The following is a 14,481-nucleotide window of genomic DNA, read 5'->3' as shown; positions in this document are numbered from 1 at the left end:
TGTGGCACAGGTATCATCATATGCACAGGGTGTGGGTTTGCCAGAAGCCTAGGCTGGGCCATACGGTTAACAAAGTGTGTGTGTGTGTGTGTGTGTGTTTGGAGGGGTATCCTATAGGCGGGCTGTGCAGAGGTGCTGTGTGTGTCTGGAGGTGACCTGCTTGTGATACAGATGTGTGTGTGTATGTATGCACACAGTCACACCATGTGGTTGCCCCACACAGGGGTATGTTGGACAGCTGTGGACCGTATATGGCAAGCTGTCCAGTTCACCATCTCTGGCCACGGACTTAGGAACTGTTCCTGCCAGGGGTCTCATTGGCACCACCAGGCCCAAGGCCAGATGCAGTACTGCTTCCTGAAGGTAACTGCTGTCTGCTGGAACAGTGTCCCTGATGGGACTGACCAAGACCACGTGCCCATGGCCTGCTCTGTTGTGATGTGAACAGCAACCCCCCCTTTGGTACTGCTGGTGTCACTGCCACTACAGGACTCTCAGATGACGTTGGTGATGACCTATGTCCATGTGGCCAATGCCCATCTCCCAACACACAATCTAGCACAGACATGCCATGGTCGAGGATTACCAAGGTCTCACCCCACCGTCTATTCATGACCTCAGTATTTTGGCATGTGGCCTCAGGAAGGTCATGTGTGTTGCCATGTAAATCATGAAGAGTTGCATCTAACACCCTGAGTGTTTTTCTGGTGTTGCATTCACTATGTGCCCTTGCAGCCATGACAGCCCAAAATATGCATCTGGTGACACCTGCTGTGGCATTTGCAACAGCGGATTGATGAGCATCAGTCCTCATGTGAGCACCCCTGTCCATCCGCCTGTGTTGGACCTCACCTGCACTCTGGCTATGGCCATTGTCTACACTCACACCTGCCATAGTTACCACACTAGCCTGTTCCATGCCACTACCTGACAACTGTCCATCATCTGTTGCTGCTGGCGATGGGGCATGTGTGGGCACTGTGACTGTGAACAGAGACATTGTGGATGACTGTGGGATGCCAACCGATGGCACATATTAAGCCCCGGACAACCCCACCTGTGCCTGAATATGACCATTATCATAGTCAGAGTCTGTAGAGACACTGACATCAGATTCTGAGTTGGAGAGACCATGACCATCATGGCTACCTGTGAGGGGAAGACAACATATGTAAATTAATACCTGCACTATAATGTTTGCTGCTACACACACACACACACACACACACACACACACACACACACACACACACACACACACACACACACATACACACACACATACAGGTGAGGTGGCAGACAGGCATTACACAGACCTCACAATAGCCAACTGGTGACATTCACAACACAGTCGGACCACTACATACACATCCTGGACAGGCCCTCAACATCATGCAGCGCAGCCCTTTCCACTTAATGTTACTACTTATATACACCTCTGTGATAGATGAGTAGTGTTAGTAGGTGATGGGCCTTCAATTAGCACACACTGCTCCCATGTACACATAATTGCTGTTCACCTGTATAGCACAGTGGCAACTCCTACAGAACATACCTCTCAACTGTGCAGAGTGTCACTGAATGTCTGCACGTGTAGCTCATATTTCTGGTCTGTTCATCATAAATCCTGTGTTTGTCTGACATATTACTGGGATGATATGAGGACTGGTATCACCAATTAATCACATATTTTGAGTTTCACATTTCAGTACCTGCAGTACATGTATGTTACAACAGAACTGGTTACACTAACAACCTTCAAAGCTTACAGTGGATATTATAAGTGTGGACACCCCTGTTAACATGCCAGGTTTGTCTGATATATAACATGAGACCACAGAAATCATGTGGTAACATTTCCCACCTTTAGTGTGACCTATAACCTGTGCAATCCAACTGAAAAACAAACACATCGGTTACGGGTAACATGTAGAAGTTAAAATAAATACAATAGGTTGTTAGCATGACTCTACACAGCCTTAAACTAATAATTTGTAAAAGCACCTTTTGATTCCATAACAGCAGTCACTCCTCTTGGGAAGGTGTGTATCAGCATGGCACATCTCGATTTAGCAGTATTTGTACACTTTCCCTTGCAGAAGCCCTCCAACTCTGTCAGATTGTGAGGGCATCTCTTCTGCACAGCCCTCTTCAGGGCAGCCCACAGATTTTCTATTGGATGCAGGTGTGGACTGTGGATGGGACATTCCAAAACATTGATTGTCTTCTGGTGTGGAAATTTGTAATTCCTCTCCATCCACAGCTTTCTAGCAGACACATGAAGATTTTGGGCCAAAAGGGACTGGTTTTTGGAACTATTTCTAATCCCCTCCACCTTGACTAAAGGCCCACTTCCAGCTTATGAACAGCAGCCCTAAAATAGGACATTGCCATCATGCAGAGTCCCTGTAATCACAACTACGCAGGTAAAAGCTGCACTCTCTAAAGCCAAAAACACAGCATCCATGGGACCGGACAACATCCCAGGCTGTGTTTTACACAAACTTCAGAATGAACTGACTCCCCACTTAAGCACCATGTTCAATAATAGCCTCAAATCAGGCACTGAATGGTGCACAGCAACAGTTATCCCACTTCACAAAGGGGGAGCCACCACTGATTCCGGGAACTATCAACCTATTAGCCTGACGAGCCTTGTCTGCAAGGCCATGGAACGTATCATCATGGAACTCATAAACAAAGACATTGGTAACCTCCAAATTCTGGATCCCACCCAGTTCGTGTTTGTGAAAGGCAGATCATGCCTCCTGAACCTGATTGACTTCTTTGAAGCAGTCATCAAAGTCGTAGATGAGGGTAAGGTGGTTCACACAGCCTATCTTGACCTCGCCAAGACTTTTGACACCATCCCCTATTCTGGAATTATAGCTAAACTCACTAAACTAGGTATAAATCCCTACATCACAAGATGGGTTGCCAACTGGCTCACTGACAGAACCCACACTGTAAAAGTTGCAGACTCCAAATCTGACCTCAAAGCAGTGACAAGTGGAGTACCACAGGGTTCCGTTCTGGGACCTCTCCTGTTTGGTATCTACTTCTCTGAAGTACAGGCTAACACATAAGGCCTCTGGCTAACAAAGTTTGCAGATGACGGCAAACTGGAGCCATAGTCAAGTCCCCAAATGATGTGGACATCCTACAGAAGGGCCTCACTGAGACAGATGCCTGGTGTCAGAGCCATGGCTTCAAGCTCAATGCCAAAAAGTGCAGTGCCATCCCTTTTGGTAAAAACTCTTTACCCATGCACTACCACATAGGCAGCAATCTACTTAACACCGAATGCGTGATAAGAGACCTAGGACCCAGGTGGACAGTAGTCTCTCCTTTGATAGTCATATTGCCACAGTAGTCAGGAAGTCCTTGTACGTGGCACACCTCATCATAAAAGGGTTCTCATCCAGGAAAAAAGAGGTCATTGTTCCCCTCTACTCGACACTCATTAGACCCATTATAGAGTACAATGCCCCTTTTGGAATTAAGCAGCTGGAAAGGCCACAGAAGTACCTCACAAAGAGGATTACTGGCCTCAAACAACTGCCCTACACTGATCACCTCAAAAAACTCCAGCTTTACTCCGTAGCATATCGCCTACTCCGAGGTGATCTCTGCCTAACATATAAAGCTATGTCAAACCCAGAGCTGTTGGACACGTTACACCTAAAGAAATCCCTATCACTCCAAGCTACATGCTCTAGGGACCTAAACCTTGTCACCACAATAAATAGGACATGCTGGAGGGATAGATTCCTGTCCCAGAGACTTCCCATACTCTGGAACAGGTTACCCATCTATGTCAAGCAAAGTTCTTCATTAGCACTCTTCAAGAAAAGTCTTGATGAGTGGATGGGAAATAGGAAATACACCCTGGGGATCACTTCTGTGTCTCTGCTCAACAGTGCCACAGTTAAACAACTTTCTTGGGTGGTGTAAGCCAGAGAACCTTGTTGGCTAGGCTTACGTAGGCCCTTGGGTCGATAGCCAAGTACCTACCTATGAACCTATGAACCATGCTTCACCATGGTGATGGTGTTCTTTTGGTGATGCTGAGTGTTGTTATTGTGCCAAACAAATCTTTTGGTATTGTGGCCAAAAAAATACAACCTTGATCTCATTACACCATACCACATTTCCCCACATGCTTTTGGGAGATCTGATGTATTTTTCTTGAGAAGTTCACCAGACCTGGATGTTGGTCTGTGTGAGAAAAGACTTCCATCTTCCAACCCTACCCCATAGGCCAGACATGGAGAATACAGGAGATTGTTGTTGCATGTAGTACACAACCAGTACTTACCAGAGATTCTTGCAACTCCTGTACTGTTGCTGTAGCCTCCTGGCAGCCTCCATGACCAGTTTGGGTCTTCTCTTTTCCACACATTTGGAGGGATGTCCAGTTCTGTTGCCCCATATTTTCACCACCATTTGATGACTCTCTTCACTGTGTTCCATGGTATATGCAATGCTGTGGAAATGTGTGTGTACCTTTCACTCGGCTGATACCTTTCACAAATGAGATCCCGTTGCTGCTTTGTAAGTTGTATGTGAACTATGGCTGTTCTTGTAGCAGACAACTGAGTATATGTTAGGATAATCATGGTTGGACAGCTGACCATTGTTTGCTGTTAATCCAAGAGTCACTGTAATTGATGGCAGGTGTGTACCCAAGAAAATGTAATGCTGTAATTATATCAAAAGCTGCTTCAGAACTGTATTAGCTTCAGCCTATGCACACGTATGCATCTAGCTGTTTGTATGTTTTTTATGTGTCATAATTGTTTGCCTAAGATTTGTTTGTCTTACAATTTAATTGTACAACTTATGGGTCACATGAAAGGTTGGAAGGGTTCAGAAATGTTTTATTGTGCTGTCATTTTTGTATATCACAAATACCTGGCATTCTAACAGGTGTGTGTACACCATTTATATGCACTGTATAACAATAGTTTAGAAAATATGTCCCTAGTTTTGGGCCATTGTCCCCCCCCCTTTTTATCAGTCTTTGTCCAGATTTCTTGCAACAACAAATTGTGAGTTATGCTACAGATATGTGACATTTCTTGCAAATAGACCCCTGTGATGATCACTGTGATGCAATGCAGTTAACCCCACCACAAGTGAACATGCAAATATTGCACAATGGCTGAGAGTAATAGGTGTGTGCATGGTCACATGCATTACCTTAACATGCCTGGGATACTGGTGAGCCACAGCAGGAAAATCCCATACTCACCAGCTTCAGGCTGTGTTCCACATCCAGAGTAGAGGTACCTATGTAGTTGTGGGGGAGAAGTATTGTCAGCAGACTCACATTTGGCATTGGTACAAGATGAATGTTACTTTTCTGCACATGTACTGTACAAGCTCTGATAGTACACAATTTGCTGTCCTTCCGCATAGATGTGCACTTGTGTGCATTACTAAACCCCACCCACAAATGTAGTTTGAACTGACATATGCATCTGTGTACACTATAGAAGACAGTATGACTGCTACATGATTAAATTGATATGCATTGTGGCCTTACACAGATGCTCCTTGCCTGTTGCCTGGGTGCCACCCACCTCCATGACTTGTGTTTCTTGTGTTGGCTGTTGTGAGGGGGCTGCCCCAAGGTTGGCAAGGAGCTCCTATGTTGCTGTAAGTGAGGCCTATGTGGCTGTACCCCCACCTGTAGGAATACGATCAGTGGCAACGGCAGCAGCCCTTTGCCAGGCACAGCATATTAGGTCAGTTGTCAGTGGCCACAGTGTTCCAAGGTGTTGAATATGTGAACAAGGTCAACCCACAGGGCAGTCTGCTCCCACAGATTTTGTCGGCTATGGCCGAAGAGCACCCCATGATGCTGGATTATGGCATTGGTGATGGCTGCATTCTCATCTGCAGTATATGCAGACTGACGCTGAATGACACCTGGAAGACATAAACAGGGAAACACATCACAGGACCTCAGACATTCCCCAGTGTTATTTACAGAGCCAGCACATTAACATTTCTTATCATTAGCCGCCACTTACAACCACATCATACCCCTGTCAACTATCAGCAGACAATGAACCTGAATTGCACTCCTTGTCCTGATGTGTCATGTTCCCCCCAATGAGGACCAGTACATTGCATAAACCACCATTCATCATTCACGTTTGTGTAGAGGGATGACAGTAGCTGTCTTCCTTACAGATGGGATGTTAATGGTGCTCAGGCTTTGCTTGCATACAGTGTATAGTGGAGCTGGAAGCATATGCCTGAGTTCCTGTAGGATGCAGACAGGAATGTTATCAAGTCCCATAGAGACTTGCTTTTGTTGACTTTGATTAGGCAGTATGCACCTGCTCCCTGATGCTGAGGGAGGAGTGTGGGTGCTGTGCATATCCACCTATACTGATGGTGAGCCAGGGGGTAATGTTTGCTGCAAACCTGTCTGCCGCAGGTTGGCTATAGCTATGGTGTGTGTGTATGTGGTGTAATTGACCACCATTACAGGGTGAGTTGGGTTGTTGCCTCTGAGATTGCAGACATATGATAATATGGCCTTGTGATTGCCCTTGGTGGATGTGTCCAATTTATACTCATAGTTAGCCTTACAGTAATTCACCTGTGACCTTATATGCTCATTCAGACAAAGGTTGACTTGCTGCCAAGTTGGTACCTCTTCCTACTTTGCCCTGTACAGCCAATATACTGACCAGTTATGTGGTTTGTGTATTGCTGCTGTCCAGCAAAGGGGATTACTCTACCTTGGTGGAGGCAGTTTTTTACAAGTAAGGTATTGCTATGTAGGTGGTCATATAGCTGTTTGTAGTAGGCATGGACACAAGGTCATAACACAGTGGGACACCTCTCCAATTTCAACCTGATAATTATGTTTATTCTAGTACCCATGTCTGTGTTAGGGCAATGCAACAACCAGTAGTTGTAGAAATATAACTCTGCTGGATGCACAGAAACTAAGATTACACACATGTATAACATGTACAGCTTATGTACCTGATGTTTTGCATCCCCTGTCTTTTGTTATGAGGCAGCCCGGTACACCTACTCATACATACATGAAATGGTACACCTACTCATACATACATGAACTGCATGCACTCCTGGCTGTCCACTCCCCTGAGATTCTCTGTCTATCTGAAACCTGGTTAAAACCTAATACTACCAACAATGAAGTGTTACCACCTGGGTATAACGTACACAGGCTGGACTGTGTTTCCAGGAAGGGAGGTGGGGTAGCTATACTCTACAAATCTGAGTTGAATATGACTATAGATGTTACTCAACCACCTCAGATAAATAAGTCCAAAGTTCTTGCCACTAGATTGCAACTTAACAAAAGTAAATGCATCAACATCATCTGCATGTATATTCCCCCAGGTAACAATATAGCCACACTTGAAGATACCTTACACTGGCTATCATGTAATTACCCCCAAGAAACCCTACTACTCAGAGATTTTAACATAGAATGGGGCACCTGTTCCTCAGAATCCCCATTTACCCATATTAACCTGCATGCATTTACACAAATCATAACCACTCCTACCAGGCTAGGTAAACCAAACCAAAAAGAAAGCATACTCGACTGGGTACTCGTAAATAGTAACCCCCAGCTGTACACCACTGGTACCCTCCCCGATGACCTAAGTGACCACTTTCTCACTTATATAGTTAAGTAAAAAGCCATTAATTCTAAAACACCTCCCCTTAGAGGAGGCAGTTGCATATTTTAACAACAAATTTCTTGAAATCCTTGATTTGCATGCACCTGTCTGTTCAAAGAGAACAAACACAAAAACTGCACAATGGCTTTCTAAAGAGTCTAGACTAAAAATTACCAGTTGAAACAAATTTTGGGCTCTATGGTGCTCTACTAAAGACCCACAAGATCATGTTAAATACAAGCAAGCTAGGAATGAAACTAAAAAATCCATTTTACAAGACAACCAGCAATACTATTGTAATTTATAAACAGCAAACCAGAACAACCCTCAGAAGTTCTGGGCAGGTCTGAATAATCTACTTCATCCTGGAAAAACTTCTACCCCTATCCCCACTGCTACCTTTGATAAACCCCCTGAGGATGTTTGATAGTTTTAACCATTTCTTTACTGAGACAATTCAAGCTGTAGCTAGCCAATTACCTCCTAGCTCCCCTGGCCCTGATAGTACCATCCCTATGAACCTACTCTCGTTCAGCTTCCAGCCAGTGTCCATGTCACTTATCTGTACCTTGATCAAAAAATTAAAACCCACCACACTCTCTGCTGATCAACTCCCTGCCGACTACCTTCAAAAATCAGCAGATGCTATTGCCCACCCAGTATCAACACTAATTAATCATGCCATAGCAGAGGCTAAAATTCCCAACATTTGGAAAACATCCTACATAATCCCACTACATAAAGGAGGCTCCTCCACTTAATTCTCCAATTATAGACCAATAGCTATACTTTCTCCACTTGCAAAGATTATGGAAAAATGTATACACAAACAATTCATGCACCACCTATCCAGAATCACCTCATTGCAGATACCCAACACAGCTTCTGTCCACACCATAGCACTACTTCAGCCCTACTAGCTTTTTACCAATACCATAAAAAATAACCATAACAATAATCACATATCCTCAGCCCCCTTCTTGGATCTTTCCAAGGCATTTGACATGATTGACCACCGGCTTCTGATTCACACCCTGCAAACTTTATATCTATATTCTAAAGCCCTTCAATGGTTTAAATCTTACCTCAATGTGAGATGGGAGGAGAAATGGTGTAGGGGTTATCCCAAAAAAACAGTATGCCAAGAGTGTTTTTGGAGCTGAAAAGTGTGTCAGATAGTGTGATGTTTATGAAGCTGGAAATTGATGGTGTAATGATGAATGTTGTTAATGCATATGCTCCGCATGTTGGATGTGTGATGGATGGGGAATAAGAATTTTGGAGTGAGTTGGATGAAGTGGTGATGACTGTACCCCACAGGGAGAGAGTGATGATTGGAGCAGATTTCGATGGGCATGTTGGTGAAGGGAACAGAGGGGATGTGGAAGTGATGGGTAGGTATGGTGTTAAGCAAAGGAATGCAGAAGTTTAGATGATAGTGGATTTTGGAAAACAGATGGACATGGCTGTAGTGAATATGTATTTCAACAAGGGGGAGAAGCATAGGGTGACATACAAGAGTGGAGAAAGATGCACACAGGTGGATCATATCCTATGCAGGAGGGTCAGTTTTAAAGAGTTTGGAGACTATAAAGTGGTGACACGGGAAAGTGCAGTTAGGCAGCATAAAATGTTGGTTTGTGGTATGACATTGTTGATCAAGAAGAGGAGGAGGAGTGTGAGGGTAGCACCAAAGATCAATGGTGGAAACTGAAAAAGGGTGATAGTGAGGATGAGTTCAGGGAAGGGTTAACATAGACACTGGGTGGCAGTGAAGAGTTATCCAATTTCTGGGTAACTACTGCAAAGCTAGTAAGGGAGACAACTAGAAAGGTGCTTGGTGTGACATATAAACAGAGGAAGGAGGACAAGGAGACCTAGTGGTGGAATGAGGAAGTACAGGAGAGTATACAGAGAAAGAGGTTGGCAAAGAAGAAGTGGGATTGTCCGAGAGATGAAGAAAGTAGGCAGGAGTATAAGGAGATGAGGTGCATGGCAAAGGGAGAGGTGGTGAAGTCTAAGGATAAGGCATATGAAGAGTTGTATGAAAGGTTGGACACTAATGATGGAGAAAAGGACCTGAACCGATTGGCTATACAAAGGGACTGAGCTAGGAAAGATGTGCAGCATATAAAGGTTAATAAAAGATAATGAGGGAAACATACTTGTAAGTGAGAAGAGTGTGTTGAGCATATGGAAAGAGTACCTTGAGGGGCTGATGAATGAAGAGAATGAGAGGGAGAGAAGGTTGTATGATGTGGGGATAGTGAATCATGAAGTGCAATGTATTAGCAAGGAGGAAGTAAGGATAGCTATGAAGAGAATGAAGAATGGAAAGGCTGTTGGTCCAGATGACATACCTGTGAAAGATTGGATGTATTTAGGAGAAATGGCAGTGGAGTTTTTAACCAGATTGCTTAATGAATTCGTGGAAAGTGAGAGGATGCATGAGGAGTGGAGAAAAAATGTTTGGGTACCGATTATAAGAATAAGGGTGATGTGCAGAGCTGTAGTAACTACAGAGGGATAACACTGATCAGTCACAGCATGAAGTTATGTGAAAGAGTAGTGGAAGCCAGTAAAGAGCACTACAGATGTGATGTTTGCTCAGAGAGTGTTGATGAAGAAGTACAGAGAAGGTCAGAAAGAGTTGCATTGTGTCTTTGTGGATTTAGAGAAAGCATATGACATGGTGCCTAGAGAGGAGTTGTGATATTATATGAGGAAGTCAGGAGTGACAGAGAAATATGCAAGAGTGGCACAGGATATGTACAAGGGTAGTGTGACAGTGGTGATGTCTGCGGTGGGAATGATGGATTAGTTTTAGGTGGAGGTGGGATTACATCAGGGATCAACTCTGAGCCTTTTCTTATTTGTAGTGGTGATGGACACGTTGACAGACAAGATCAGTCAGGAGTCCCCATTGACTGTAATGCTTGCAGATGACATTCTGATCTGTAGTGAGAGTAGGGAACAGGTTGAGGGGACCCTGGAGAGGTGGAGATATGCTCTAGAGAGGGGAGGGATGAAGGTCAACAGGACTAAGACTGAATATATGTGTGTGTGAATGGGAGGGAGGATAGAAGAATAGCGTTTGCAAAGGTGAATGAGTTTAAATACTTGTGATCAACAGTTCAGAGTAACGACAAGTGTGAGAGAGAGGTGAAGAAGAGAGCACAGGCAGGGTGGAGAGGGTAGAGAAGAGTGTCAGAAGTGATTTATGACAAAAGAATATCATTAAGAGTGAAAGGGAAGGTCTACAAGAGGTTAGCGAGACTAGCTATGTTATATGAGTTTGGAGACAGTGGCATTTATAAAAAGGCAGGAGTTAGAGCTGGATGTGGCAGAGTTAAAGATGTTAAGATTTGCACTGGGTGTAATGAGGGTGGACAGGATTAGGAATATGTATATTAGAGCATCAGCCCAGGTTGGACAGTTTGGATACAAAGCCAGAGAGGCAAGATTATGTTGGTTTGGACATGTGCTGAGGAGGGATGCTGAGTATATTGGGAAAAGGATGGAAAGGATGAAGCTGCCAGGTTAGAGGAACAGAGGAAGGCCTAAGATAAGGTTTCTGGGTGTGGTGAGAGAGGACATGCAGGTGGTTCATGTGATAGAGCAAGATGAAGGTGACAGGAAGAAATGGAGACAGATTATCTGCTCTGGTGACCCCTAATGGGAACAGCTAAAAGAAAAAGAAGGAGATGTTGTAATGTCAGTCTTCACAGATTTGCAAATTATTTGCCAGACATAACACAACTCTATGAGTAAATGACTACAAATATGAGGCACACATATGGTCAGTGTGCACAACACTGGACAGTTGAATGGTATGAGCTCAGTATATCAATTGCAGTTCAACACACATACCTGCAATAGTTGTTTAGTATAGGTCTCACATTTCTGATACAAACATGTATATAATAGTTGTATTCACAAGTAAGGTATGGGTATCTACAATATCCCAGTAGCTGGCCTAGCAGTGTCACAGTCAATATTATTCAACATACACTCCAGTAGTAGTCATATGTGAGCCATCCTTTTCTTGGGTGACTCAGGGGCCTGAGCTGTGATCTGTGTCACTGCAGACAGACCCAGATGCTATGGCCATAGGTCCTGATCAACAATATATTAGTACATTAAGTCTTGTTGAGACATATTTGTTGAACTTCCTATTTTCCATTATTACATACTTCCTACTGCATTCTATTACATGCTTACTTGTTTGAGCTACCCTTTTTTCCAAGTATAGTTGGCTTGATTCCAATTTGTGTTGCTTTGTCTGTCTGTCTCTATCTCTGTCTCCAAGATTTAGGGTATACATCTGTTTTGCATAGGCAACAGCTTGCCTTTTGTAGGTAATGCTCATGAGCAACTGATGGCCTTTGCAGCAATTGGTGTCCCCAACTTGCTAACTGTATGCAGAACAGCTGTGGTGTTCTTCCTATAGCCAATGGTATGACAACACACTCCTATAATTGAGTACTTCATGTGGGCATTGCCCCTCTTCCTTATCTGTGAAGAGGACTTCATGGATGTGTGTAAACAACAGCATCACAGAGGGTAGTTGGAAATACCTCTTACAATGACACCTGTGGAGACAGCCCAAAAAAGTGGGGGAGAATGTTCCAGACATAGACAGAATGTAAGTATTGCTGTTATACAGTTGGATTAATGCTAGCTTAACAGGATTTGTGTGGACATGGCTTTTCTGTGTGGTTTTAAGTTTGACAGCGTTATGTGGCTGACATACCTCTTAACTGTAGGGCTATCCGGAGAATGGCCAGAGTTTGTACTCTTATGTTTGGTGTGTTCCTCAGACATTTTTTGTCTTTGGAAAATCAATAGCATACTCTGTGAATTGCAGTCAGTAAATGGTAACATCCATTTGTGTCTCTGACTTCATATCCCTCAGAAAATATATGTTAAAACAAATCCTGTTACACCAGCAACTTTTTCAGTTTATAACAGCAATATTTCAAATATACCCCTGTTTTTGGGCCTCTGCCCCCCATTTATGTCAGGCTTTGTCCAGATGCCATGCAGTAAGAGGTTGATTGGTATGGTATATCATTATTTAGTGCCTTCATTCCTAATATCATCCCAGTGATGTATCAGAATGCCAGACATGTTATGTGGAAGAGGCCTTATATATGAGGACATAGCCTGGACAGTCTGTGGGACTCTGTACAGCTGAGACATCTGTCTATTTCTGACGATTGTTGACAGACTGTCAGGATTGTGTAGCAGTGTAGTGTGTAAATGTTATTTGGCCTGTATAAGGATGTGGGTAGATATAAGTGTTATGGCTCCTTTTCTATCTGACTGGGCATGCTGCTTCAGTTTCTAGTGGTCTATCAGCTGTATATGTTTGTAGGGGCAGACTAAGACACGTCCTGTACCATGGTCAGGAGTCATACTACACTGTGAATTGGGCCAGTATATGTAGGAGTGGTGTGTGTGTGTGTGTGTGTGTGTGTGTGTGTGTGTGTGTGTGTGTGTGTGTGTGTGTTTGTGTGTGTGGCAAACATGATGTTTTTGTTCACACAGTCCTTATACTCTACTGTTTATTTGACTTACCGGTATGTCACTGTGACTGTAGTGAAATTGGTTGTGGGTATACACTTTCACACTAGTGTCTGTTTGTCAGTGCTGTTTCACCCCCTGTAGAGCCTGTTATATTTGCAAATACATGTGTAATTCCCCATAGCTGATTTGGGTTAGTTTTGTGTCAGTCTGATTGTAGTTTGGATGGTGCTTGTTGACATGATTAGCAGCTCAGTGTAGTTTCCCTAATGTGATGTTATGTGTAGATATTTGTAGGATGTACTGTTGCCTGTCACCCATAGGTGCTGTGTATTTCTGACAAATCAGTAACATGATGTGAAGATTTAAGACACTAACTAGTGAGAAGTAACTGAGTGTTGGACTTGTGCTATTTCAGTCAATATATGTTAGAACAGACAGGAGGGTATTACTGCAGCAACTGTGTCAGCTTATCTACTCCAGTATTTCAGATATGTCCCTATTTACATGGCTTTCTCCCCCTACTTTGTCAGGCTTGGTCAAGATTCATTGCACTAAGGGGTTCTGAGCATACCTCTCAACTGGGCGGATTGTTTCAGAATGTCCAGGTTTATTGCTCATATTTCTGGTTTGTTCCACATATTCCTTATTTTTATTTATCTGGTAAACCACTGTGATGATCTGAGGATTTCTGTCAGTAAATGATGACATACATTTTATTTTCAGAACTCACATCCTTCAAAACATGTATACTGAAACAAACCCTGTTACTCTAGCAACATTCTACATTTATAAGAGCAATATTTAAAATATGTCCCTAGTTTTGGCCCGTTGTTCCCCCATTTTGACAGTCTTTGGCAAGATTTCTTGCACTAAGAGGTTGAGAGGTATGGCTTCGGAGGTATGACTCCACTACATGTTATGAGCATATATATATATATATATATATATATATATATCTATATATATATATATATATATATATATATATATATATATATATATATATATATATATATATATGCAGATATATATATATATATATATATATATGTATATATATATATATGTATATATATGCACACACACACACACACACACACTTTTATATATATATATATATATATATATATATATATATATATACATATATATATATATATATATATATATATATATATATATATATATATATATATATATATAGATAGATAGATAGATATGCATCTCCATAGATGTATACATGTGTATATGTATATATATATATATATATATA

Source organism: Protopterus annectens, chromosome 1.part0, assembly GCF_019279795.1.
Source record: "Protopterus annectens isolate FY-2018-M chromosome 1.part0, PAN1.0, whole genome shotgun sequence".
NCBI lineage: Eukaryota > Metazoa > Chordata > Ceratodontiformes > Protopteridae > Protopterus > Protopterus annectens.
Note: the sequence above shows the minus strand (reverse complement) of the source record.